The following is a 15,482-nucleotide window of genomic DNA, read 5'->3' on the forward strand; positions in this document are numbered from 1 at the left end:
ACCTTTGCATCATGAGCTCATATCCCAAATGACTTTTTATATTATTTTCCTGTCCTCGCAACGTACTTTTCACTTTTTTGTATTTTATCAAGAAGTTCTTCTTCATTTTAATTTTGCAATAAAAAGGAGCACATGGTACCTCGTTAAAGTATGTTTTGGCAGATTTCGTTCTTTTTTTTTCCATTGACCCTGAGGAGTTCGCTACGGAAAATACCCACACATTCTGGAGTTTCTCCACTACCAGTGATAAAAGGAAACTTAATTTTTCATTTGCTGTCAAAATTCACTTTCGTTTGCCATGATGAAACAGTGACTGCATACATTTAGATTCGTCAAGTATCCATTAAAGTTACTTCAGATGGCTTACCACAGTGGAAAAGGAAATTCTTGCTATCTAGGAATTTCTTGCCATCTAAACCAACCAAAAGTACATGTTACCATGAATTTGAACTACTAACAGTGCAAAACATTAAGTAAACGAAGATCGTAGAGCAAGCTGCGCACGTGGCGGTTCATAGCGTATAAGCGAGAGCAGGGAATGACTTCAGCCAAGCGAAATCACGAAAAAAGTGGGTTATTTGAAAGTTCCAAAAAAACTTTCGGAACAACATGACATTTTGGGGGGAAAATGGATCTGTCCCAGGAAAAAAGGGATGAAGGAACACCCTAACATAGCGCCAAATAAAATTTAGATAGCCACTGATTCTATATCCTGTTTACATTCAGCGATAACAACAAATTGGTGAGCATCTTTGAATAACATAATACAATATACCCTGAGGTGAGAAAAATCATAGGGACGCCTCCCAACATCATTTCAGACCTCCTTTTCCGCGGCTTAGTGCAGCGTCTTGACATGGCATGGACTCAAATGGTTCAAATGGTTCTGAGCACTATGGGACTTAACATCTGAGCTCATCAGTCCCCTAGAACTTATAACTACTTAAACCTAACTAACCTAAGTACATCACACACATCCATGCCCGAGGCAAGATTCGAAGCTGCGACCGTAGCAATGGTTCCGGACTGGAGCGCCTAGAAGTCGCTGGAAGTCCCGTGCAGAAGTTTTGAGCCATGCTGCCATTATAGCTGCCCATAATTGCGAAAATATTGCCAGTGCTGGGTTCTGTGCACAAGCTGACCTCCCCTTCATGTCCCATAAATGTTCAGTGGGACTCATGTCTTGTGATATGCGTGGCCAAACCGTGCACTCGGGTTGTAGAGAATGTTCTTCAAACCAGTTGTCAGTGGTGACATTGCACATTGTCATTCTGAAAATTTCGTCGTCGTTTGGGAACGTGACGTCCATGAATGGCTGCAAGTGGTCTTCTGGTAACGGATCGTCCAGATGACACAGTCCATTCCATGTGAACACAACCCACAGCATTATGGAACCACTACCGCAGTGACAACTTGGGTCCAGGGCGTGGCGGGGTCTGCATCACAGTTGAACCCTGCTAACATCTCGTACCAACTGAAATCCGGACTCGTCTGACCAGGCCACAGGTTTCCAGGGGTCTAGGGTCCAACCGATATGGTCACAAACCGAGGAGAGGCGCTGCATGTGACGTTGTGCTGTTAGCAAAGGCACTCGCGTCGCTCGTCTGCTGTCATAGGCCTTTAACGCGAAGTCAACAATACCACGCAAACGCCGCTACCCTGGGTCGTTGTCAGTGGTGAGAAGGAATGCCTGTATTGGAGTGTAGTATTCTTGGCACAGTCTTGACACTGTGGACCTCGGAATATTGAATTCCCTTATGATTTCCGCAATGGTACGTTCCATGGTTCTAGCTCCATCTACCGTTCCACATTTAAAGTCTATTAATTACCGCTTTGTACCCATAACCACGTTGGAAACCTTTTCACACGAATCACCTGAGTACAAGTGACACCTCCATCAATGAACTGTGTACACGATACTACCGGTATCTGTATATGTGTATATCATTATCGCATTACTTTGACATCTCAGTGTACAGTGATGATAATATAACAGAACAGTTCATTCAGTGTAAAGAAAAGGGGTAACTCATAAACATTAATGAGATTTTCACTCTGCAGCGGAGTGTGCGCTGATATGAAACTTCCTGGCAGATTAAAACTCCGCTGCAGAGTGAAAATCTCATTCTGGAAACATCCCCCAGGCTGTGGCTAAGCCATGTCTCCGCAATATCCTTTCTTTCAGGAGTGCTAGTTCTGCAAGGTTCGCAGGAGAGCTTCTGTAAAGTTTGGAAAGTAGGAGACGAGGTACTGGCAGAAGTAAAACTGTGAGGACGGGACATGAGTCGTGCTTGGGTAGCTGAGTTGGTAGAGCACTTGCTCGCAAAAGGCAAAGGTCCCGAGTTTGAGTCTCGGTCCGGCACACAGTTTTAATCTGCAAGGAAGTTTAATATCAGCGCACACTCCGCTGCAGAGTGAAAATCTCATTCTGGAAACATCCCCCAGGCTGTGGCTAAGCCATGTCTCCGCAATATCCTTTCTTTCAGGAGTGCTAGTTCTGCAAGGTTCGCAGGAGAGCTTCTGTAAAGTTTGGAAAGTAGGAGACGAGGTACTGGCAGAAGTGAAACTGCGAGGACGAGACGTGAGTCGTGCTTGAGTAGCTGAGTTGGTAGAGCACTTGCCCGCGAAAGGCAAAGGTCCCGAGTTCGAGTCTCGGTCCGGCACACAGTTTTAATCTGCCAGGAAGTTTCTCATAAACATGACTTGGGTGGAAGCACACTGCGAAGTCAAAAACTATTAACAAGTGAATGAACTTGCAAAGGAAGCTATGAGAACAGGATACACTGAAATATAAAAATACCACACACAGAATTGTATGACTTTGTCAAGTCCAACATTAATACGTTTTGACATGAAAACTGGAACTTATCGAGGCAATTACAGGGCAGTCGTTATACAGGAGTTGAAGACAAGAGTCTGCTGAAAGCTAGATCCCACAAAACCAGCTACAGTGGTTGGAGCATCTCCAGTTTAGTAAGGGGAATTCTTCAAGCCATTTGTACCACCTTGGCGTTGTGAGACACCCCGTTGGAGTGTGGGAATGAAACAGTTGCTGATGTTGACAGCCTCCCATTCCCTTGGCGTATATTAAGGATTCGGCAACAAGTACTGATGAAGAAGCCATTACAGAAAAATGTACATCTCAGTCTCTCCAGGAGAGCTCTTTTGTGACCAGAAGTAGTTGCCATCTACGACAAAGTGATAAAATACGTAAACAAAAGTAGTTTATATACAGCATGTTTATTCTGAGCCAATGGTCTGGCCACAGTGGTAACGTCGGTTTCTATTAGATCATCGAATGGGTGACCATCTGATCTGCCGAGCGCTGTTGGCAAGCGGGGTGCACTCAGCCCTTGTGAGGCAAACTGAGGAGCTACTTGACTGAGAAGTAGCGGCTCCGGTCTCGTCAGCTGATATACGGCTGGAATAAGAGTGTGCTGGCCACATGTTACATGTCCCCTCCGCATCCACATCCAGTGACGCCTGTCCCTGAGGATGACACGGCGGCCGGTCGGTTCCGTTGGGCCTCTATGGTCTGTTCGGGTGGAGTTTAGTTGTTTATTTTAACTTGGAATGATTAAATATCTCAAAAAATACGCATCGTGTGAAAAATGTTCTAGATGAAAAGTTAAAATTTTCAAAGGACACATCTGTCTGCACTTAAGGAGACCACAGCCTGCCTATCTAATCCATGTTATTTTAGGCAAGTATTTGACCCATTTCTGAAAAAAAAACTATTTGATGCAGGACCTTAATATTTTACTGTATGTTACATGATGCTAGAGTCAATTGTACTAAAATTTACTTATCTATTTTACAGTTTTTAAGAAATACTTTTTTAAATTTATTAACAAAAAATATTGTTTTTTTTTCTGCAGAAAATATTTTTTTGTGAACTTCCTAATGGGGGAATATTAATGAATGTAGTACCAGAGGTGGCTATTTATGTTATGCTGAGTCTCTGAAAATTTCATTCATTTATCTATGATAGTTTCTGATATAATGGGGCATATGTACTGAAAATTTTAGTTTGTGGGAAATTGAGTTCAAAGAACAAACTTTTGAAATTTGTTACTTACAGTTACTTAAAACTGTCCTGCTGCTAATGGTGGCCCTTCTTTGGCCTCTAGCACAGGGGTCTCCAAACTACGGCCCGCGGGCCGGTGGCCGTGTTAGCTGGCCGGACATCCCCGGTATCCGGCCCGCCAAATATTTGAGGTGGTACCTATATTGCCAACATTTACTTTCTTAAACGGCGACTGCTGGGTTTTTAGCTGGCGTTTCAGAGACTCATACATTTTTAATCGTTCGCATCCTGCAAACTTGGAGTAATTCTGTGTGCTTAGTCTCATAATAACGTTTTATATTGTATATTGAAGACTGATACTGCTTCATTGCAAATAATACACATTGGTTTGTTGCTTGACTCCATCACGAAATATTGACATCCCCACTGCTCTTTAAAAATTCTACATTCACTGTCAACCTTTCGTTTCTTTTCCATATTTGTACAGAACTTCACAAAAGATTGTAGCCTGAAAATAAAATTGTGCTATTTAATACTAATAACACTAGGGAGTAGTCTGCCTAAACAAAATGCAATGAATTTATTTTTAAGGTACTTTAATTACTAAATTAAATACTCACAATTACACTGTAGTTCCACTAAAAAATACAATGAAAAAATACTCAAGTCGTGCTGTACGTATTTCGATTTTCAAATGTTCCTTGTCTCTTCGAATTCAAACTTTGAATTGTCCCACACTTCGTCGTCTCACCTACTAGTACAGTGCATAAAACACTAAAAAACTCGTGAGGCACTCGCTACATAGACACAATCACCCAACAGAACTATCAAATATATGCTCTGGCTCGGCTACTCGCTACAAGACTACATAACTAAACTTATTGTTGCGCCGCTTGAAATAACAATGCGTTGACATACTCTACCTCTGTTACGTCTTTCAGTAATAGTGTTGCTAATAATGATTTTGAGATTTCGTTAACTTTGCAGGCCGCTTTCGTGAAGAATGTGCAGTGACATACTTCTTCGTCGGTGAAATTCGCCAGAATTTCGGTCAGGTACGTCCACCAATCAAAATTACGTAATTAAATAAAAATCACAGTTCGTTTCAGTGCTAGCTATTCCCACAACCTTAGATTTTTGCGATTTCATCTTTCCTTTAGCCTTACATTACGGTGATCATGGAGTGCTAGGGTGCTTTAATCGCACTAGGTAGATCTTGGCCCTTATGACTTCGTGGAGGAGTCAATGTGCCCCGCGGACTAAAAAGTTTGGAGACCCCTGCTCTAGCAGATCTCCCAACTTCTTTTTCGCTTTGCTGGATGTTTGTCTTGCTTTCTTGGCCATATTAGATGCAGACCTGTCTGCATCAGCTTTCCTCATTTTATTGTAATACATGAACTCCCATACCACCACTTGTTCCTCTAAAATTAGCCACACAGTTGTGTTCTTTATGTTCATTGTCTTTACAACATTTGCAATATTGAGACATGACCTCCTCATCTAACACTTTACTGGTGTCTACAATCGTGGCAGTCACTACTCCATTCAGAGAAGTATGTCCTGTTTCCTGCCAACTTCCATCAAGTACAACTGCAATATCCGAACATCCATCGTTTTCTTCCACTGCTTCCCTAGCAGCCAGTTTCATGCTTTCCTCACTGACCTTACATACAGCTTTCCCTAGTATTGCAGTCAGTTTTTCAAATTTGGTGGTTGATGTACGTACATCACTGAACAAAATGTTCTCCCTGCAGCCATGCCTTTGGCAATGGATTGTAAGGCATAAAGTAATCTAGTATTGATTTCATAAGGGCCACTTGCATCTGGTTGTGAAGAACTCATAAATGAAATCACAGCTGAGCATTTAGTGCAAATTAAATCCAAAGCAATTGCTAGGCCTTTTCTCCCACTGGCACTCTCACAAACTTTCACCCTCTGTGACTCACCACACTGTGTACATTGTACAAATTTAGAAATTACATCTGATGATATTCTCGAATCTAGAATAATGTTACTGCACCCTTTGTCACTTACAGTAAATTCGTTGTAAATCTCTTGAAATGGCGAGAGCTTCTTTGATGATGCACTCGTAGAATTACAATCACCGCGCGGGATTAGCCGAGCGGTCTCAGGCGCTGCAGTCATGGACTGTGCGGCTGGTCCCAGTGGAGGTTCGAGTCCTCCCTCAGGCATGGGTGTGTGTGTTGTCCTTAGGATAATTTAGGTTAAGTAGTGTGTAAGCTTAGGGACTGATGACCTTAGCAGTTAAGTCCCATAAGATTTCACACACATTTGAACATTTGAATTACAATTAGAAACATCGTTGCCAGGCGACATAACCTCTTGTACAGAAAGCTTTCAAAACTTGTTTCCTCTAAATTGTCGTTTCTTGAAAATGCCTTTACGTTTCGTCATCTTCAATAAACGCAACAAAACACACGTAAACAAGCACTGCAAAAGTAAGTATAAGAACTACCTGCAATCACACTTGAACAAAACTAACTGCGTGTTTGAAAGCGTGTTGTTTACAAACAGCAGAAACAAAAGAATACCAACTGTTGCATTCCAAGGATAGCCAACACACGCGGGAGTAAAAAAAAATCCCTAACGTGCAATGTAGGGGGTATAAAGATCTAAAATATATGCAGAAAAGTGAGTGACAGAAAAGTGGGCATGGCACATAAACACACGTGGTAGGAAAATGCTCTTTAAATGCTCGAAAAAAAAAATTCAGCAAAATCCTTTTCAGAGTACTTAAATGAAACCTTAATCTATCGAAATACGATGAAAACCGAAAATCGATTTTTTTCGACCTGAACCACGGTGTGGTCCCCTTAAACTGGCAGCCCCAACCCACAGCTCCATGGGGGAGGAAAGTCGATATCTTATTTTTCAAGTGGGAACTCCCCTTTTCATTGACTACTCGGATTCTCTGCCAAAATATGCCTACAGCTTATCCAAAATAATTTTTGTGATTTGAGGAAGATGGCCCCGTAATCAGCGAAAGGGTTCCGGAGGCTGGAAGAAGAAACCACCAAAATCAGCCTGGAGGTGAGACAGGAGGCGTTCATCCGAAATCCAGCATCTTGATGCTGAGGAACTTACCAATATCAACCCTGGTGAGAATGGGAGACTAGGTTAATTTAAATGTAGCTTATTTGCCAGACTTTTAAATGTGTAAACGTAAATGTTTTACTGTACAATCAATTTCGCAAAATTAAATTAAATTTTAGCAATAATGTCAACTGTTTAGGAGAACACAGTTTACCTTGTTATGGCCGATGTGCTGTAGAATGAAATGGGCTGATTCTCAATTTTCAAAAACCGGAAAAATTTCATTTGGTCGATTACAGTGCCGTCCACCACCAATGGAAAATTTCCCGTTGGTTAACCCTCGGTATTTTTCGGCGTAGAATCCGAATATGCAATAAACATGGGGGTTAATGCTTTAAAATAAAAATTTGACCTCCTTGGGGGATTGGCCGCATTAGGAGACGACCAGTTTTAGCACAGACAGATGTTCCCATTGAAAATATTAACTTTTCTTGTCAAACTTTTAGCCAACCAGAGTGACCGAGCGGTTCTAGGTGCTTCAGTCCAGAACCGCGCGACCACTACAGTCGCAGGTTCGAATCCTGCCTTGGGCATGGATGTGTGTGATGTTCTTAAGTTAGTTAGGTTTAAGTAGTTCTAAGCTCTAGGGGACTGATGACCTCAGATGTTAAGTCCCATGGTGCTCAGAGACATTTGAACCATTTTTTTTGTCGAACTTTTCTTGTGCGATGCGTATTTTGCAGTGGTTGGAAAGGGAGTGAGACAGGGTTATAGCCTCTCCCCGATGTTATTCAATCTGTATATTGAGCCAGCAGTAAAGGAAACAAAAGAAATATTCGGAGTAGGAATTAAAATCCATGGAGAAGAAATAAAAACTTTAAGGCTCGCCGATGACATCGTAATTCTGTCAGAGACAGCAAAGGACTTGGAAGAGCAGTTGAACGGAATGGAGAGTGTGTTGAAAGGAGGATATAAGATGAACATCAACAAAAGCAAAACGAGGATAATGGAATGTAGTCTAATTAAGTCGGGTGATGCTGAGGGAATTAGATTAGGAAATGAGGCACTTAAAGTAGTAAAGGAGTTTTGCTATTTAGGGAGCAAAATAACTGATGATGGTCGAAGTAGAGAGGACATAAAATGTAGACTGGCAATGGCAAGGAAAGCGTTTGTGAAGAAGAGAAATTTCTTAACATCGAATACAGATTTAAGTGTCAGGAAGTCGTTTCTGAAAGTATTTGTATGGAGTGTAGCCATTTATGGAAGTAAAACGTGGACGATAAATAGTTTGGACAAGAAGAGAATAGAAGCTTTCGAAATATGGTGCTACAGAAAAATGCTGAGGATTAGATGGGTAGATCACATAACTAATGAGGAGGTATTGAATAGAATTGGTGAGAAGAGGAGTTTGTGGCACAACTTGACTAGAAGAAGGGATCGGTTGGTAGGACATGTTCTGAGGCATCAAGGGATCACCAATTTAGTACTGGAGGGCAGCGTGGATGGTAAAAATCGTAGGGGGAGACCAAGAGATGAATACACTAAGCAAAATCAGAAGGATGTAGGTTGCAGTAGGTACTGGGAGATGAAGAGGCTTGCACAGGATAGAGTAGCATGGAGAGCTGCATCAAACCAATATCAGGGCTGAAGACCACAACAACAACAATTTCCTCGCGAATACGTAAGCATGTCAAACTAAAACTGTTAACTGTCGCTCCTCTAAACTTTTTTTTAACTTATTTCGCCAATTATGTACATGGAAATTACAGTAAAAATGATGTTCCATCACAGACCTGTAACACGGGTTAAATGCAGCATCTGAGTCACGAAATTCTGTAATAATCACGTTAAAAACTTTGAAAATGAAAGTTCAGCATGGAAGTGTTTCACCAATGCGGAAGACGTAAGCCATAGTGTCAAACGCAGCTTATATGTTGTTGTTGTTGTTGTTGTTGATGTGGTCTTCAGTCCTGAGACTGGTTTGATGCAGCTCTCCATGCTACTCTATCCTGTGCAAGCTTTTTCATCTCCCAGTACCTACTGCAACCTACATCCTTCTGAATCTGCTTAGTGTATTCATCTCTTGGTCTCCCTCTACGATTTTTACCCTCCACGCTGCCCTCCAATACTAAATTGGTGATCCCTTGATGCCTCAGAACATGTCCTACCAACCGATCCCTTCTTCTCCCCAATCCTATTCAATACTTCCTCATTAGTTATGTGATCTACCCATCTAATCTTCAGCATTCTTCTGTAGCACCACATTTCGAAAGCTTCTATTCTCTTCTTGTCCAAACTATTTATTGTCCATGTTTCACTTCCATACATGGCTACACTCCATACGAATACTTTCAGAAATGACTTCCTGACACTTAAATCAATACTGGATGTTAAAAAATTTCTCTTCTTCAGAAACGCTTTCCTTGCCATTGCCAGTCTACATTTTATATCCTCTCTACTTCGACCATCATCAGTTATTTTGCTCCCCAGATAGCAAAACTCCTTTACTACTTTAAGTGCCTCATTTCCTAATCTAATTCCCTCAGCATCACCCGACTTAATTAGACTACATTCCATTATCCTCGTTTTGCTTTTGTTGATGTTCATCTTACATCCTCCTTTCAAGACACTGTCCATTCCGTTCAACTGCTCTTCCAAGTCCTTTGCTGTCACTGAGAGAATTACAATGTCATCGGCGAACCTCAAAGTTTATATTTCTTCTCCATGAATTTTAATACCTACTCCGAATTTTTCTTTTGTTTCCTTTACTGCTTGCTCAATATACAGATTGAACAACATCGGGGAGAGGCTACAACCCTGTCTTACTCCCTTCCCAACCACTGCTTCCCTTGCATGTCCCTTGACTCTTATAACTGCCATCTGGTTTCTGTACAAATTGTAAGTAGCCTCTCGCTCCCTGTATTTTACCCCTGCCACCTTTAGATTTTGAATGAGAGTATTCCAGTCAACATGGCCAAAGTTTTCTCTAAGTCTACAAATGCTAGAAACGTAGGTTTGCCTTTCCTTAATCTTTCCTCTAAGATAAGTCGTAAGGTCAGTATTGCCTCACGTGTTCCAGTGTTTCTACGGAATCCAAACTGATCTTCCCCGAGGTTGGCTTCTACTAGCTTTCCCATTCATCTGTAAAGAATTCGTGTTAGTATTTTGCAGCTGTGACTTATTAAACTGATAGTTCGGTAATTTTCACATCTGTCAACATCTGCTTCCTTTGGGATTGGAATTATTATATTCTTCTTGAAGTCTGAGGGTATTTCGCCTGTTTCATACATCTTGCTCACCAGATGGTAGAGTTTTGTCAGGACTGGCTCTCCCAAGGCCGTCAGTAGTTCCAATGGAATGTTGTCTACTCCGGGGGCCTTGTTTCGACACAGGTCTTTCAGTGCTCTGTCAAACTCTTCACGCAGTATCATATCTCCCATTTCATCTTCATCTACATCCTCTTCCATTTCCGTAATATTCTCCTCAAGTACACCGCCCTTGTATAGACCCTCTATATACTCCTTCCACCTTTCTGCTTTCCCTTCTTTGCTTAGAACTGGGTTTCCATCTGAGCTCTTGATATTCATACAAGTCGTTCTCTTATCTCCAAAGGTCTTTTTAATTTTCCTGTAGGCAGTATCTATCTTACCCCTAGTGAGATAGGCCTCTACATCCTTACATTTGTCCTCTAGCCATCCCTGCTTAGCCATTTTGCACTTCCTGTCGATCTCATTTTTGAGACGTTTGTATTCCTTTTTGCCTGCTTCATTTACTGCATTTTTATATTTTCTCCTTTCATCAATTAAATTCAATATTTCTTCTGTCACCCAAGGATTTCTACTAGCCCTCGTCTTTTGACCTACTTGATCCTCTGCTGCCTTCGCTACTTCATCCCTCAAAGCTACCCATTCTTCTTCTACTGTATTTCTTTCCCCCATTCCTGTCAATTGTTCCCTTATGCTCTCCCTGAAACTCTGTACAACCTCTGGTTCTTTCAGTTTATCCAGGTCCCACATCCTTAAATTCCCACCTTTTTGCAGTTTCTTCAGTTTTAATCTTATATGTTACTAGACTTTATTTTTATAATTTCCCTTGGTTTATCAACGGCATTGTGGAGTCTCTGGAACTCGAGGGAAGCATGAAGCTGTAGTAACTTCCGTATTTGTTTATCTGGGTGGGCAGACATGTCCGAGTTCCCACGACTCCGCGAAGCAGTTAGTGTAATATTTTCAGTTTAGTGAATATGTCCGCGAATCCAAAAAAGTTAACGCTACAGATCCAAACTTCGAGGAAAGTATACTAACCTGGGGTGAGGAATGTGACGCTGACTGTTCAGATCAAGATGGCGATCCCGGTAGCAACATTACCATCCAAAATGGTGTTCCCACTGTTCACGAAACAGCGAGTTTATTTTCTCCAGATGAATCTGTTGACGAAGATGACATCTAGGTCACTGAAAGTGAAGACGAAAGTTGTGTGTTCAGTGCACTGGAAATCTATAAGAATCCTAAATACTCTCTCTCTCTTTATATGCGTGTTTGAACCGTTGTCAACAGTTTTTCTATAGAAGTAAATGGGTTTAGTCCTTATGAAACGTGAATTCGACAAAAAAGTTTTTGTTGTTAGTTTTTTCATGGAAAATTGATATAAAACATCTGTAGTTTAAAATTTTTACGCTTTAAGGGGCCCTCATGCGTTCGATGCTGTTGTCGATTTATTGGCAGTTCGCCTTTATTTTGACCGTCTGAGGATGAGTACTAACGTGTTGTCAGTACCGAAAAAATTGACATGGCAGTACTGATGGGCCCGAAAATATTCTCCGGTTTAACAATATTCGCTGCTCAGTTGTTTACCATGTTTCGCGAAACAGTCGCAGGGCGCTAGCGTGTATCACAGAAGTATTGTTTATATTTGCACTTTCTGTTGTTCTTGAATCAACGTATAAAGTTGGTAGAGAAATGAAGAAACACAATTAACCCTCCCGCCGTGAATGTTGGTTTTGATGACAGACTAACTTGTAGCGTAGCCTAACGTCTAGGTTAGGCGGGAAGGTTGCGTGTTTAAAGGTTGATAATGTGCAAGTGAAAACAGTGGAAAGCACTGATCTTACAATTACATGTTGACATTGGGAATAGAACTAACGCAATATTTGAAAATACAGACAAAAGGTTAACTGCGAATTGCACTGTCCGAAAAAAGATTTGGTTAAAGTTACTTAGTAGACAGCATATTGCATGTTTAGTAGATTATGTAAAATTAACGAAGATATGCAAATATTTAATATGTTATTCTACAAGTAAAACTACAGAAAAAAGTTCATTTAAACATAAGTCCGCAAATGTTTGGTAACGGAGTTCCGGCTAATAAAAGATTTTGCCTGAAATTTAGCAACTTCGCTATTATGAAGCCATCGCAAAATTGTACGAGGTAAAAGTAATGCACGATTTACACTTATTTTGTTGTTATTGGTCCGGTGAATCTAATAAAATATGTCCAAAACGTGTATCTGCAGTAGTTTTCTAGAACATCCAGAGAAGCAAAGATTATTATACAAGTAAATTTGTTTACTTTGCATTAAGAATGTAGAAACGTTATGTCATTGTTGGCAACCGTTAGTGAGTTGTCCAGTAGTTTCCTAACCTTGAAGCGAGTTTGTTTTCTGTTTTCTTCAGCGAAAGAACATAATAACAGCAGTGTATGTAAGTGAAACTATACAGTAACTGTTGTAGTTTGTAGATTATTTATGAAATAGGGGTGCCTTTAAAATCTACGACAGACGAATACGCACATATGGTGTTTATTTATGGCAAATGTGATGGTTATTCTAAGTCTGCAGTTAACGAATATCGCGTGTGTTATCCAACCCGCAGACTTCCGAATGCACGAACCATTAACGAAATTAAGAACACCCCTGTGAAACTTATACGAGCAACAAAATCTGTTCATACACGTGCAGCTAAATGCATTGAACTCGGTGGGGACATTTTTGAGCATTTATTGTGAATTTAATGTGAAATTGTATGTACTTTATACAACTGCCTTAACACTGAGCTTTGTTTTTTTCCCGTTTCACATGAATTCATGAGTACTATGGTATTAATAATAGCAGATTATCTGACACATTCATACAGTTTCAGTTAACGTTATTACCATCATTTTTCCAAAATTAAATTCTCAGCAATTTCTGTTGAAAACTTCGAGCAATTGTCTGGGATTTAAAAAAACAAATTTGGCCAAGTAGCTAATAAATTACAAATTTTACGAAATTTCGTCATTGCGTCTGTGGATGTTCTGGAAAACTGCTACAGATAAACGTCTGGGACATGTTTTATTAGATTCACCAGATCAATAAAAACAAAATAAATGGAAATCGTGCTTTAATTTAACCTCATACGGTTTTGCGATGGCTTTATATTAGCGAAGTTGCTAAATTTCAGGCCAAATCTAGTATTAGCCGTAACTCTGTAACTAAACATTCGACGACCAATGTTTATATGAACTCTTTTCTTTAGTTTTACTTGTAGAGTAATATATTAAAATCTTCCTGAATCACCCTGTATGTTTGTAATGCCCTTCAAAATAGTCGCCGGAGCCTTATGATGAGGAGTTTGTTTATCTATGTCACGAAAATTCTACGCCTTGGGCCTGTCTATTAGCACAATCTTTATTGGGCCTTCATATTCCTCGGCGGCAACCTAGTATAAAATTTTTCTCAGAGCAAATTGACCTCTTGGTGCATTTCTTCGACCATAGGCATGTTATGCATCCGTATCGTGAGACACAAGATTCCTAGAACGAAGTAGACGTAGGACAACAAATGGCATACAGCACCTAACTGCGGTTTGTAGTTGCTATGTGCGGCTTCTACTTGGACTTGTCACTGAAATCCGGGCTAGAGTATAGGACATAGATTCAGAGAAAGAAGTACAAAATTCGGCCAACAGATGGCACACGATGTCGACGTTAACTGTGCTTGTTAGTTGCTAGTTGCAAATGGTCACTAAAATCGCAGCTAAGGTTCAGAAAAGAAGTACATACAGATGACACACGACGCGGAATGTTAACTGTGCTCTTTAGTTGATAGTTAAAACTTGTCACTGAAATCGCAGCGAGACAAAAGGTTCACAGGAAGAAGTGCGGAGTTCGGCCAACAGATGGCACACAACGTTGAATGTTCGAGGCTGTCTGCGCCTCCTAATTGAGACTGAAATCGCAAGATTCTGTTTAAAGTTGTTATTGTGGTATCTGTGACTTCTCAATCACCGTGATTTATAACAAATACGGGGTTTCTTGCTCACTCCTTGGCCGGGGCGTTCTGCGAGCAGCGAAATAATGCTAGGAGCGGCTAGAGGCGATGTGACTGCTTTCAGAGGAAATGTCAACCGGCCGGGAGTTATGGCGGACTCTTGTAATCCCATGCGTCTGGGAGGCCGTTGGGTGGGAAGAATTGCCCTGATCAAGCAGTTTGGACGTATGTCGAGGCATCGCAGCGTCCGCGGTGCCTGCCGCCGCGATCTCGAAACTTTCAGAGGGACGAGGGCCCAGCGCCCGTTAGCAGTTCCTGTCCGACCACTTGCCAGAAGTGGTTGTGTTGCGCTCCTAGCACGTGGGAGCGCTGAGACAGGAGCGTGACAGGGTGCAAGGCAGCGAAAGCAGGAGGTACACTGCTCGACCACTCAACAATTTTTGTAAACTCTGTTTTCATTTTGGCGTCTGTTATTGTTTAATAAATACAATTATTATTAGCCGGCAAAGCGAACTACTGTGGCGGTACCATCACGTTTACTCCCGAGAAGGTGGCAAAAAAAAAAAAAAAAAAAAAAGTCCCGGTGATGATATTTTCCCTAGTGAAGTCTGTTAATTCGTCGTCTGCTTTTTCAGTCACGAATGAATAATGCCGACTCTTAGGATCTATACCGACAGATTTGATTATATTTTCATTTTCATTGTCCACGAAAGTATCCCCCCTCCGATAGACACCATATATTTTCTGTGGCCTGATGCACGCCCTTTAGTCATCACTCCAGTGATATCAGCTAATATTGCAGCGAATAGCTTGTAGACAGTCTGGTCTAACGCAGGCGCGGTAGCTCAGTGTGTTTTACCTTGGAGGAGACTTAGGAACATACATCAAAGATTTACTGAATGATTGAGTTGGGTCTGGGATGTGATGAACTGCCACTAGTTGAACGTGAGAGGGAAGATGCTAAATGTGTGCTATTGCTAGGAACTGAATATCATTCCTCATTCTATGACTGCAATTAGTCACCTTATTTCTGTCATTTTGGTTTAAATGGCTCTGAGCACTATGGGACTTAACTTCTGCGGTCATCAGTCCCCTAGAACTTAGAACTACTTAAACCTAACTAACCTAAGGACATCACACACATCCATGCCCGAG

The sequence above is a fragment of the Schistocerca serialis genome, chromosome 12, assembly GCF_023864345.2.
Source record: "Schistocerca serialis cubense isolate TAMUIC-IGC-003099 chromosome 12, iqSchSeri2.2, whole genome shotgun sequence".
Lineage (NCBI taxonomy): Eukaryota > Metazoa > Arthropoda > Insecta > Orthoptera > Acrididae > Schistocerca > Schistocerca serialis.